This window comes from Lytechinus variegatus, chromosome 17 (assembly GCF_018143015.1).
Source record: "Lytechinus variegatus isolate NC3 chromosome 17, Lvar_3.0, whole genome shotgun sequence".
Taxonomy (NCBI): domain Eukaryota; kingdom Metazoa; phylum Echinodermata; class Echinoidea; order Temnopleuroida; family Toxopneustidae; genus Lytechinus; species Lytechinus variegatus.
In genome coordinates, this window is record NC_054756.1 from 20527421 (window position 1) to 20539635 (window position 12215).

Genomic DNA, 12215 nt, shown 5'->3' on the forward strand with positions numbered 1-12215 from the left:
AGCACAATTCTCCTGCTGTTGGTTTCCATGGTAACGATGGTGGAGTATATCCATAGGGTATAATTGCGTTCAGAAAATTACAGTTAGATTGTTCCATAGCTCAGCCTCCAGATTTCCATCACTGTCGTAGATTCCGTAAATCCTTTGTTTGTTAATGACAGTTCAATGAGTGAATATTTCTATTTATAAATTTTTTGATCACTGCTTCAAGATCGTTACATAATGTGAGTTTTCTGGAATAACCGATAGTCAGAGTTATGCAGATGTATGTTAATTAGTTATAAATATTTCATAATATTTTATAAATCAGGTTTGGGTTGCACAGGGCAGAGTTTCATGGGGATTATTATTCAATTTTCTCTCCGCCAATTAGATGCAAGGTTTTTTAATAGAATATGGTGAAAATCCTGACAAAAATCTAATATCATTATTGTGTGTACCATTCTGTCTGCAATATATCAGCATCATAAAGACAAGATATTACTTTAGAATCAAAGGAAACTGTGTAGGGAAAATGTTCTATGGTGACCCTTGTATTGTCACCATAGTGAATGACCATGCAAGGGGTCTAGAATTCAGAAAGAGGTGAAAAAAGACTGCCCCATTTTCATTTTTATGACTTAGTATTTTAGAAAGTAAGAACAACCACATATTTGAAAAAATAGACCCCATTCTTGTTACAAATTCTAAAACTAGTTTACTGGAAACCGGTTCAGGAAACCAGTTTGGAAGATCACTTTGGTAACGTTTCCATTTGATCACCCACAAGTGGTTTTCAAAATAACTTCATGTAAAGCAATTTGGTCGATATAGGAATGCTCTCATAGGGGTAAATTCGAAACTGCAGATTAGGCATTCTTCACACGATCTTTGCACCCTTCTCCCGGGGGAGGCACTTACATTGACGAGTGGATACCATGCGCGACCAAAAAAACACGTAAAAAGGATGTCTTCTAGATAGGGCATGTTACGTAAGTAACGTGATAAGGGTGTCAAAAACACAAAAATATTGAAAAAAGGGTATCTATTTTGCTCGGAAAAATATATTTGTTTAGGGTCAAATATGCGGGGATAATAAAACAAAATCAAAATGTTTTTATAAAGGATGTCCTTTTTGCCCCAACACTATGTGTTTAGAGTCCGATTTGCGCAAGGTGTGGAAAGGCGGGGCCATACTAAACCAAAATAATGGTGTTTAAGGTAAAACTGACCACCGACGGACGCGTGACATAACAATAAAATATCTCTGTACTTGTTTAGGGGTTCATTTCAGGGAGTAAGTGTATCGTTTTGTTTCCAATACTTGTTAAGGGGTGCATTATCAGAATATGGAAAATGCATCGCTGTACTTGTTTAGGGGCTCAGTTCTGGGAATACTTGCCAATAGTATTTGTTTGCAAAACTTGTTCAGGGTAAGGTTTCACACGCCAATACTTGTTAAGGGGTGCATTTTTAGAATATGGAAAATACCTGTTTAGGGTGCTTTTCAAGACCCCGTGGTCGCGCATGGTATCCACTCGTCAATGGAAGTGCCCCCCTTGGACCCTTCTTCACCCTTCCTCAGCGAGGTGGTTGTATGAACAGGTTTGGCAGATTGCTTCCAAGATCGCTTTGACCGTTCTCATTATACGTTAAACTAGTTTTCACTGAACTAGTTTCCAGTAAAGTAGTTTCAGGAAGTTTAATAGTGAGAACGGTGTCTTAGCTGCTCAGGTGGAGTTGAACAAGCATAATGATTATAGTAGACTATCATTTCCTTAATCAGGCAGACTTGTACTAATTACCACTTGTTAGCTGCTGATATCTGAAATAAACCATAACATGTTTACTAAGCACTCTAGTTCCCATATATTGTGAGGGATACCAGGTGTCCATCTATGAAGGTTTATTGTTAATTCCTTAAAATCATTAATATCGAAAAGAAAAACACATGCTTTCACCCATCTATTTTTAAATAATTAATCAGGCTATATTCTGTGCACTTTGAAGGGTGAACGCCAGGAAATTGCAAGTGTGGGAGATTTTCGCTGAAGACCAATATCCCTGATTGCTCTTCTTTCTTCTTGATTAAATTGTCTCTTGGTCACCAATGGTTTGCTTATCTAGACTCTTTGTGGTAAACGTGATAAATTTTCTCTGTTGGAATCACACCCTCAGATGGATTTAGTTCAGAGTTCAAAGTTTTCTAGTGCTGAGTTATAAACTTGTGAATGAATCATGAAAGAAAGCACCTGGAGGTAGGATATGACGAATGGTGTGTTATAAGCCTCCAATGCGAAGACAGAAGCATTTTCAAACGTTGTTTGAGAATGCCAATCGCAAACATGATTCTGGGAGTGCTGTTTATGCCTAATTTTTCAGGGGGGGGGGGGGTAATATACAAAGTGTTTAAGAAATGCATAGACATATTGCTCCAATACTCGAGTCTTAAATGTAGCTGTTCCAATCATTGGGTGGAATCTAGAATGTGTATGCACTAAACACATAATGAGGTGGATGATTATGATATGAATAAATTATATTTGTTGAATTTACAATTTGTAAAAAAGAAATTGTTTTATTTGGTGCCCAAAATCCAAATACAATATCTGTTGTGGTTTACTTTTGTATATAAAAGCGCTATTCAAGCACGCCATGGGCCAAAGGCTTCTTGAAATTAGTATTTGTCTGTAGCTCTAAGAAGTGCTCAGAACATATTCTTTTAAAGATGAAACAAGCATTTCCAAAAGAGGATGCCAGACACCTTAATACAATTTCAAATTTTCATAAAGAATCAACCGTCTGATAAAAAGATGCAAAGGTCTCTACACTTATGCAAGAGCATGAGTCACATTATTGGCCCTTTGCCCGAGTTTTGCATAACCTGTATGAAAGGGATATGTATTGGTAGTGATAGCCAATGTGTACAGAAGGCTTAACTATCTTGTAATTACTGCCAAACCAAGTGCTATCGACATCAGTGTTTATGAATTTGGCATTGGCTGGCTATGCCGAAAGCCATGAATTTTATTTCCACCAAACATTGCTCATTACATCCAAGACATGCAAAGGACAGGCCATGATTGTCTGCCCTATGTACTTTCAGATCGAGGAAACAGTAAGCCTTGATCAGAATGAGTGGGAAGAGGGCATAAATCCCACTATGAGGTATAAACATACAACAGATTAAGGGAGGGGAAGGATGGAGGGGAGAAGAGAGAGAGAGGATGGGGAAGATGGGATCAATAGAAGGTACATGTCTTTAAGAGGATGGATGAAAGGATAGAGATAAAGAGGTAATAAGATTGTATGTGTGTGTGTGAGAGAGAGAGAGAAAGTTAGGGTGGGAAGTGATGGAGGGAGGGCTTGAGAATTGAAAGATGGAGAGAGAGAGAGGGAGAGAGAGAGAGAGGGGGGATGAGAGACAAAGACAGGTGGAGGGCAGAAGCTGGAAGATGGATGAAGTAAACGGGAGGGGGGTAGGGGGGGGAGGTAGAGTTGAGGAGGGGTGTAAAGATGGATAGTTCTTCCTTGCCTTTACCGCCTCCTTGAAACTGCTCTCCATGCATGCAAGGATGATGTTGAAAGCTAATTAGTAGCACATTGAGCTTAAAAATTAAAAGCAATGATCTATGAAGGTAACAAGTGTTGCTCTGTGCATGCTTGCTCGATCATCTTTGATATTTTTTTTCTGTTGACTTCTTAAATTTGGATGTACTCATTTTACAATCATGGAGCTCCTTGGTACAATTAATCCTCTGGCGTTCGTACCCATTTACCGGTCTAACTGACCGGTAAATAAACATACACAAAGTGTTTATTTTTGTAATTTCATAAATAAGTGCACTCAAGATGAATATGCATGGATAAGTTATGAAGCAAATCTAACAAATATTTGCAGAAGTAGGTGTAAAAAGGTGTAAAACAGGATCGAAATGTTGAGAATCTCACACGAATCTGAAATACATGAATATTTATAAATACGGGAAGTGTGCTCACGGTTCTATCTTTATAAGACAGCCATGGACGTATTCATCGTTTGTCAAATAGATCAATTGCATTGGCCTCATTAATTTTAGATTGCATACATTGCGTAGGTTCCATTCATTTCCTATTAGTGTATACCATATTTGAATATATCCCTACCCCCACGACTGCTAATATACACTGAGCAGGCACAAAGATAGGAAGCTTATAACAAAAAATAGAAATGCTTTTAGGCATTGAGCTTAATAGGTTGGACAGCTATGCACAGGAATTGTATGAATGTTCAATTGATGTAATAAACACTCATATTCATTCTGAAATTCTTGATGTAGATCACTTTTTTCACAAAACACAGTCATAATTAATCATCATTTCACTGCCGCAAAACTTTGATAAAAAAAATGCTAGTTTGAAGAGATTTGTGGGTTTTCTTAGAGCACAAGTTTCACAATCTGCCTTACGGAGGTTCCACATTTATGTTTGTGCGCATCATGATCTGCACATATTTTACACTCAGCACGCTTATATCACAATGGATTAATTAGCTGTTGGTATGAGCTGATTTTTGTCCTTAATTTGATGAAGCTATAATGGAAATTATTCCATTGACCATGTTTTAAAATTCCTCTACAATTTCAAAATACTTTACTCTGTAGTGCTGCAACGTATGACCCTAAGTTTGGATAAATGATAGAGTGGTTTGGAATTTTTCCTCACAAAGGTACAAAGCTTTTGGCACGTTTTGGTGCGTTTTAAAAAGCACATTTGCTCAAATAAAGGTGCCGATAGTTTGAAAATAAGCACATGATCCCATATTTTTTTAATGTTTCCACCTGTTAGGTATACCTTCCTCTACAACTTTGCAATGTTTGGTGAAAACGACATGGGTTTTGAATAAAGTGCAGCATTTCTTGTACTTCTGAAGTTTGTTATTGACATTTTACATTTTTGAGGTTGAGATTTTATTATCTTTCGCGCAATTTCAAAGAACTGAGAGTGCTTTTAGACTTTAAAAAGCAAACAATTAATAGCAATATAGATAGATTAACCATCTTATCGATACAATTATAAATTATATTGCAAAAATTTGATGAGATGTTCATGAATTTTGACTGAGTAATAGAGGTTTAAACTCATTGTTGTGATCTTGTGAGGTCTAAAAATGCCAATTTCTTTTGAATTCGCAATTCTTAAGAACATACATTTGGGTGAACTTTGAAGCTCTATAGCAAAAAAAATCAAGCACATGGACCCATCATCACCCATGTTAATTTTTGCATATTTTGACTATTCAGGTTCTAAAGTATATATGTGTAAAGTATAATGAAAATGACTTTATTTTAATTTTTCAATGTTTTGGAGCAAGTCTACGGAACCATTCACATGTTAGATGGTTTTATCAGACTCTTGCTTGTTTTTGACACATTTTTGGCTGTTTAAAGCCAACTCGCAATACTTTGACACTGATAATATGAAAACGAGCACATGGACTCCATATTTTTAAATGTTTTAATGTCTTCAGAATATATTCCTTGACAAATCTTGAGTTTGATAAAAATAACATGGATTTTTAGTGTTTGGGAGCAGATCTATGGAACCATTTGCATTTTAGACGGTATCATTAGAATGTTTTTGGCCCATTTTAGGGGGTTTTCAAGCCAACTCGCAACACTTTGGACACTGATAGTTTAAAAAGAGCACATGGACCCCCTATTTTTAAATTCCCTACACCTTTGCAATCCATTGATCTACAGTTTTGCCGAATGTGATGAAAATTACATGGATTTTGAATAAAGTGCATCTCAAACTAAACTTTTTAAATTTTCGAGTAGATTCATGTCTTTTGAAGATTTGTTATTTAGAAGTTTATTCACCAACAATCTTCTCAAATGAGGATGCTGCTGACTCCAAATGTATATAGTTTTGCCAATAAAAAAGATATTCTTCTTTTTGGTATCTACTTAGTTGAATAAGAAGAAAATACTTCTTTATCTGCAATTTATGCTCATAGATTAGGAGGAAAACAGTTCTAAAAATTAGTACGAAGAAAATACATCTTACCTTAGATGATACTAAATTAGTTAGATGTTGATTTTATCAATTTTCACCTCAAACTTTTATCCATGATCTTGAGTTCTCAGAGTTAAAGCAATCTATCCAAGATGTGCAGATATTTTTTGTTTCTTTTCTTTAAATCAGTATCAAAGAAACAATTCACAAGCCTAAGCCAAGGAGCGCCAATATCTCATAAAGATGTAGACACATTCACAACCTTTTCCTCCAAAACAGACGATATGAACAGAAGAAAATGCAGGAATGGTCGAGTTAAGAGACAAGAGACAAGCAAAGTGGCTTGAAGTGGCAGCAGACACTGTATCGGACGGGCTTTCTGACCACTTTCCCCTTTCCACTTCATTTATATTGATTGAAATCTGCACTGGTTTGGATGCCACCAATTAGTATGCAGTGGCCACAGCTGTACGTGGAGTGGGTGACTGACCGCTGCTCACTCATTGGTCATTTTAACTTGAATAAGTCCTAATGGTCAGTTTGCCTCTCATTGCATATGGCTTCACTCTGACGTTTGGATGGTGAATTACATGAATTTAATACATCTGTGTAACTTTAACTTCACAGGCTTGAAGATGCTTGCAAATCGAAAGACATAAATTTATATAAGTGGTTTAAAGTAGGGGGAGGTACAGCACCCGCCCCTAGATTTGTGTTCACATAACCACAAATACGTGCACTATGATTATGTAATTCTTTCGATTTTTAAAAGTTAAGTCCTTTGCTAGACCACCTTTGATTAAGAAAATCAGCAGCTTTCTAGTATGGGTGTGAGGAGATCTTGGGTTAAGAGGAAAAGAGGGTGTACTTTCCCCCATAACAAAAAAAAAGAAAATTGCATAAGCCAGAAAAAACAGAAGAGAAAGAACTCTCTTCACAAGGTCACCTTTTCCAACGCAACCGCATCGGAGGGGTGTGTGCGGTTGCCATGACGATGACGGGCGCTCGTAAAAAGAGTGCGGATTATTTTCGGAGTTTATGAACGCAATTTTTATTGAATTATCCGCATTACTCTTAGGCGGCTAATTGGAGGAATGGTTTATGAAAGGGGTATTAGATTGTGATATGCTTCATAAATTACTCAGTTTTGGTGAATCAATTATTAATCACTATGAAACTGGACAACGCTTTACGATAAGACTCTGTAAATGCAAAAGAGCTAATCTGATCCCTAATCATGCTCCTCTCATGACGAAGTGAGATTTTGGTCTTTCAAGAGTGAGTTTCCACCTTTTTGAGGAGTAAAAAATTGTGCATTTGTTTTTCACTTTTACTCTTGAAAGATGGAAAGCTCACTCTATCAGCACTGGTACCTCATACTCTGAGAGGAGCTTGATTAGGGACCAGATTTGCTCCTTTGCATTTACATAGTACATTCCAACATATATCTCCTAACACCATACAGTCAGGGAAACTCCCGCTTTTCCGAGATCGTTTGAAATGTCCCTTTTTCGAGATAGTTGCGTTCACCGAAGCGTGAATCACCGCTGAAAACCTTCGCCCTGTGTAGTCTTTCTCGGCTGTTTTCAGACCCTTATGTATGTGTGCGAACACTCGGTAAGAGCGGTGAAAATGTGTACGCGTGTATACAACCATAGAGCTGTTAGCTCCATGATACAAACAGGGAAGTGTTATGTAACCGTGCATTCTTCTGGACATTGTTATCTTTAGAACATGTGCCTCTCTCTCCCCCTCTCTCTCTTTCTCTCTCTTATTTATTGTCAAGCATTCAATTTGATTTTCGTTCATCACTTACCCTTTATCCTGACGTTAAATGTACCGTAATTAGACCATATTTTTGGATCCACCGTCATATCCGTAATATCCAACTTTCATGTTAATTCCACCTCAGCATTCATCTTCAGCTTATGATCTGATGCACAATCCATAATCAATTCATTATAATATTATTTCCACTACTAGTGCCGGCGGAAGTCATGGAAATTATTAAGTCGATATGCAATTTCAAAACATGCCGAATACAGGTCTGTCCTAAAACAATCATTGGCTGGTTGACGAAGCCAACAAATTGGAAAAAAGTATACTGTATTCACCTTCAAAACATACATACTGCAAAGTATTGGGGCTAGCGGTCACCAAATCAAGTGCATTATAAAAGTCTGCCTGTCAGCTCGATCCATGTCCAAACTTCCCTCAAACGTCCAGCCCAGATGAGAATATCATGATGTCATTATGATCATGACCATTCTCCATTCGACATGATCCATGCTAGCAGTGAACAGGTGTGAGATCAATGGTTTAGATTATGAACATTATCGAGAACTGCATATCCATTTTCCATAGCACTAAACCGCCGGAGAGCTGGTTAGAGGTTATTACCATAGGAACGAATATATTTTCCGAGTCTTTCTTATCATATATTACGTAATGCCGTACCCAAAATAACTTTCAGCATGATCATGGAAGGTCCATGCTTAGTACCATAGCTCTATGCACACTTTGTACACTTTGTACACACACACACCACGCGTTCGGCTACAACATGTAGCGGAGTATCGCGGCACAAAGGCTGAACGCAGAGACTAACCTCCTCTTACGAGAACTTTTGCTTGCATTTTTTCAGCATAAATGTGTCTTCTTTCTTCAATAGCGTCTAAGCACCACGGTGGCGAATTCTATTTTTTGGAATATAGATGAGAAATTTAGTTTTCTTTAACATATTTGAAAATAAAAATCCGCCACCGTGGTGCTTTTTTTATATGAAGTTTTTAGTGAGGGTATGTCAAAAAACCCCATTCACTTTGTACAGGAAAGCTATTCGGTGAGATCCTAAAAGATTACGTCATGCGACCACAAATCCCTGTTAATCGAGATTCTGTCGCTCTCGCAAAAGCGGGAGTTTCCTTGACTGCCATATCATTATTACATTTTGAATTCTATCAAAAAGATAAGTCAATAACATTAATTGAAGTTAAACAAATAAATTTCCACAATAAATAGGACAATTAGCATTGAATGACCATAAAACACAAAAGAACAACTACAAACACAAACCTATTTCACTGCTAAGACTATAAAGCGATCACAGATTTGATAATGGCACTCAGCATGCAATCATGTTTTGAAGGCAAATCTGCTTCCTTTATTAAATGGAATATATTTTAAACTGCTCTACATGTATATGTTGTGTTGATGTGATGCATTTGATTACAAGTACTAATATTCCAAGGAAACTTCCGCTCTGTGACATACTTGCAATACACATTGTAAGGTGGAATTTGGGGAAACGACAAGTTCATACTAAATAGCGACATTTTCCTATTTCATTAATATATATTTTTCTATTTGTAGACTAAGGTTAAGCTGACTACATCATTGGTAACCTCATGGAGATAATTTTAATGAACCCTCGTCACATTAATGATACAGTGTGTTTGGAGGACTGTATCCAAGGATACGGTTCCTGCCGTCAGTGAGAATCATCAGCGATGAGGGAGGGAGGGAGTGAGAGTTTTTTTTTTGGGGGGGGATGAGAGAGCTGTATAATGACAGAGAAAGGAAAATAGTGGTTGCATTGGATGGGAGGGGCAGAGCCTTATGATTGCAATACTAGACATCATTTTCAGAAGTCTTCTGTAATCTTAATGAAAGTTACCTGAATCGGAAGTTTAGTCTTGACCTCCCAGGGTCGACTGAAGCCAGCAATTTTTTTTTGGGGGGGGGGGAGGGAGGAGAGAGGGGTGGGTCATGTTAATCCCCCTCCCCTTTTGGAGTCTCACAAAGTTGGTTGTTATCCATTTTGTCTTTATTCAGCTTTGGATTGTTGTGAAGACCTTCAAAATGGTATAACGTCATTGAATGGTCATTTTGTCCAGAACTCTTTGAAAATTGTCAATCGTCATTTTGATGACGACACAGGAAGCAATTTTCAAACCATAGGGATTTTAATCCGCTTGCTGTCAACCTACCAAGCTCAATTACCTTAGTCAGTAAATATCTCCACTTACCTCAAACATGCGACAGAAAAGAGACAAGCTATGAAATATATTCTTGTGGAAATTTCCAAGCAATCCCTGACTCTTCAAGATAAATTCCTTTCCGTTTATCATGAATTCCTCTTGGTGATGCATTGTTTTACAAATAACTTGTAAAGCACAAACATATCTCTGTACAAAAATTAATTAATATCACCTTTTCAATGAGTGTATACATATATTTCCTGCATTGGATTGCACGCGAAAGAAGACAAGATTATTCCGCACAACGCACAACTTTCTGTAGCCTTGAGAATTCACATACATTGCATAAACGTACTATAAAAACAAAAGAACTCTTGTGCCTGTAATTATTTCGATCAAACAGCGAGAATGGCTATGAATATACCGTTGAATGTCTTATAGATTGTCTCTAGATGTAGAACTTGACCAAGGTTGCCGTGGCATTGCAGTGATTGACCTAGAATCACTAAGCAGTCGTATAATAATTATTCCTTTGGCAGTGATCGTTATGCAATACAGGTTTAGCGGAACAAAGCAAAGTGATTAGATCTGAGCGCAACAGCCCCTAAAGATACAAGACATGCATAAGATGTGAAAAAGGGAGGGAGAGAGAGAGAGAGAGAGAGATCTTGTGCAATAGAGGATGATGTGTGAAGTCATGGTGAAGTCAGTCAATTATGAAAGTGAATAAAGTAAAGTGTTTGATAGACTGCAAACCTGTAAATATGTCAGATCGTTATAGATTAAACGATTCACTCTTAGATCTTGCAGGCTTGATACCAGCTAGGCCCACTTAATTCCTTTCGCCAATACTGTCATCCATGAAGATATTCCTCTAGCCTTTCTGATGCAAGCAGGATGATATGACATTTTCAAAGCAAAGCTGATCTACATTCATATTGGCACGGAAGGCATGTGACACATCTAATCATATAAAGATTAAATGTGGTTATTTCTATGTATTCTTTATTTGAGGATTAGTATATAGAGAAAGTAAGGATGCATTTTATCTGATAAAAGTTCCCATTCCACCAAAGAAAAATTAGGCTGTCCCTACACCCCCATTCCATTCATTAATGTAGACCTATTTACATATCCTATAGAGTAATGTACAATGGAATTAGTAGAACAAATATCTTGCAAAGCTGCTCTATAGATCAAAAAGAATGCTCAACAATAATGTTCACTAATTGAAAGTAATGTGGTAAAAAACATTTGAGATTATCCTCCAAATTGTATCAGCCCACTTACCTTGATACCATATAGCTGCTGCTGTCAACATAACAACCTATTGACATGATTTTATTGCCCCGAAGTCAGACACATGTTATAGTGTGCACACTCATCACACGGTTCTGCATATAACTGCTCTAATGTTAACAATGAATGATACTTTATGTAAGCACCAAGAAGGCACAGGGTTAGCCAAGCAAGACCTGTTGCCTTTGTCTCCTGATGTATCGCTTGGACTGAGCAAGAAAAGCTGATGATTAGATCAATGATTAAGTTTCAGTTAGATACAGAAATCTAAAGATAGTTTAAATAAGGAAAGGTCAGGATCAATAAAATCTTTGTTGTGGTTTCTTTGGTTAGTTATAGCGTGATGAAGTCACTTTTGGTGCGTTCCAGCAACCCTTCTTTAGTCCAGTAACACCGTTTAGAAACGTTTGGTTCAGGAGTTTATATTTGGTTGTTTGGAAAAAAATTGACACTATTCTTGAATCCTCGAAAGAAAGAGGCATTTTGAACCGAGTGGTCTCAACCTAAATCACAATGCCCAGTAGTATACTAGCACTTTCAAGCAAAATAGATCCTTCAAAGTACTCCAGGAAAAAGAGATAGGACCTAATGTTATAGGAACTAATGCTAGTTTTTCTTGGCGTAAATACTCATGTGAACCCAGCACAAGATGGGAGAAGAAAAGAATTTATTCACATCGTTGAGTTCGAAGGATGTCATTTGTTAACATGAGTTAGCACCCTACCGACTGTAATTCTGATAATTGTTTACTTGCTTGTGTTGATATTGCAAACCTTGGGCTTAATTGGATTTATCACTGAACGATAATGACGACTTCAAAACTTGGTTTGTTGTGTTTGATCTCCGATCTACATTTTCTGTGAATTATAATTCAAGATCTATATCCATTGGGATTTTAAAGAGATAGTTGTCCTCATTTCATGTAAAGATGTGTTGACATCATGTATTATTCCATGAAAT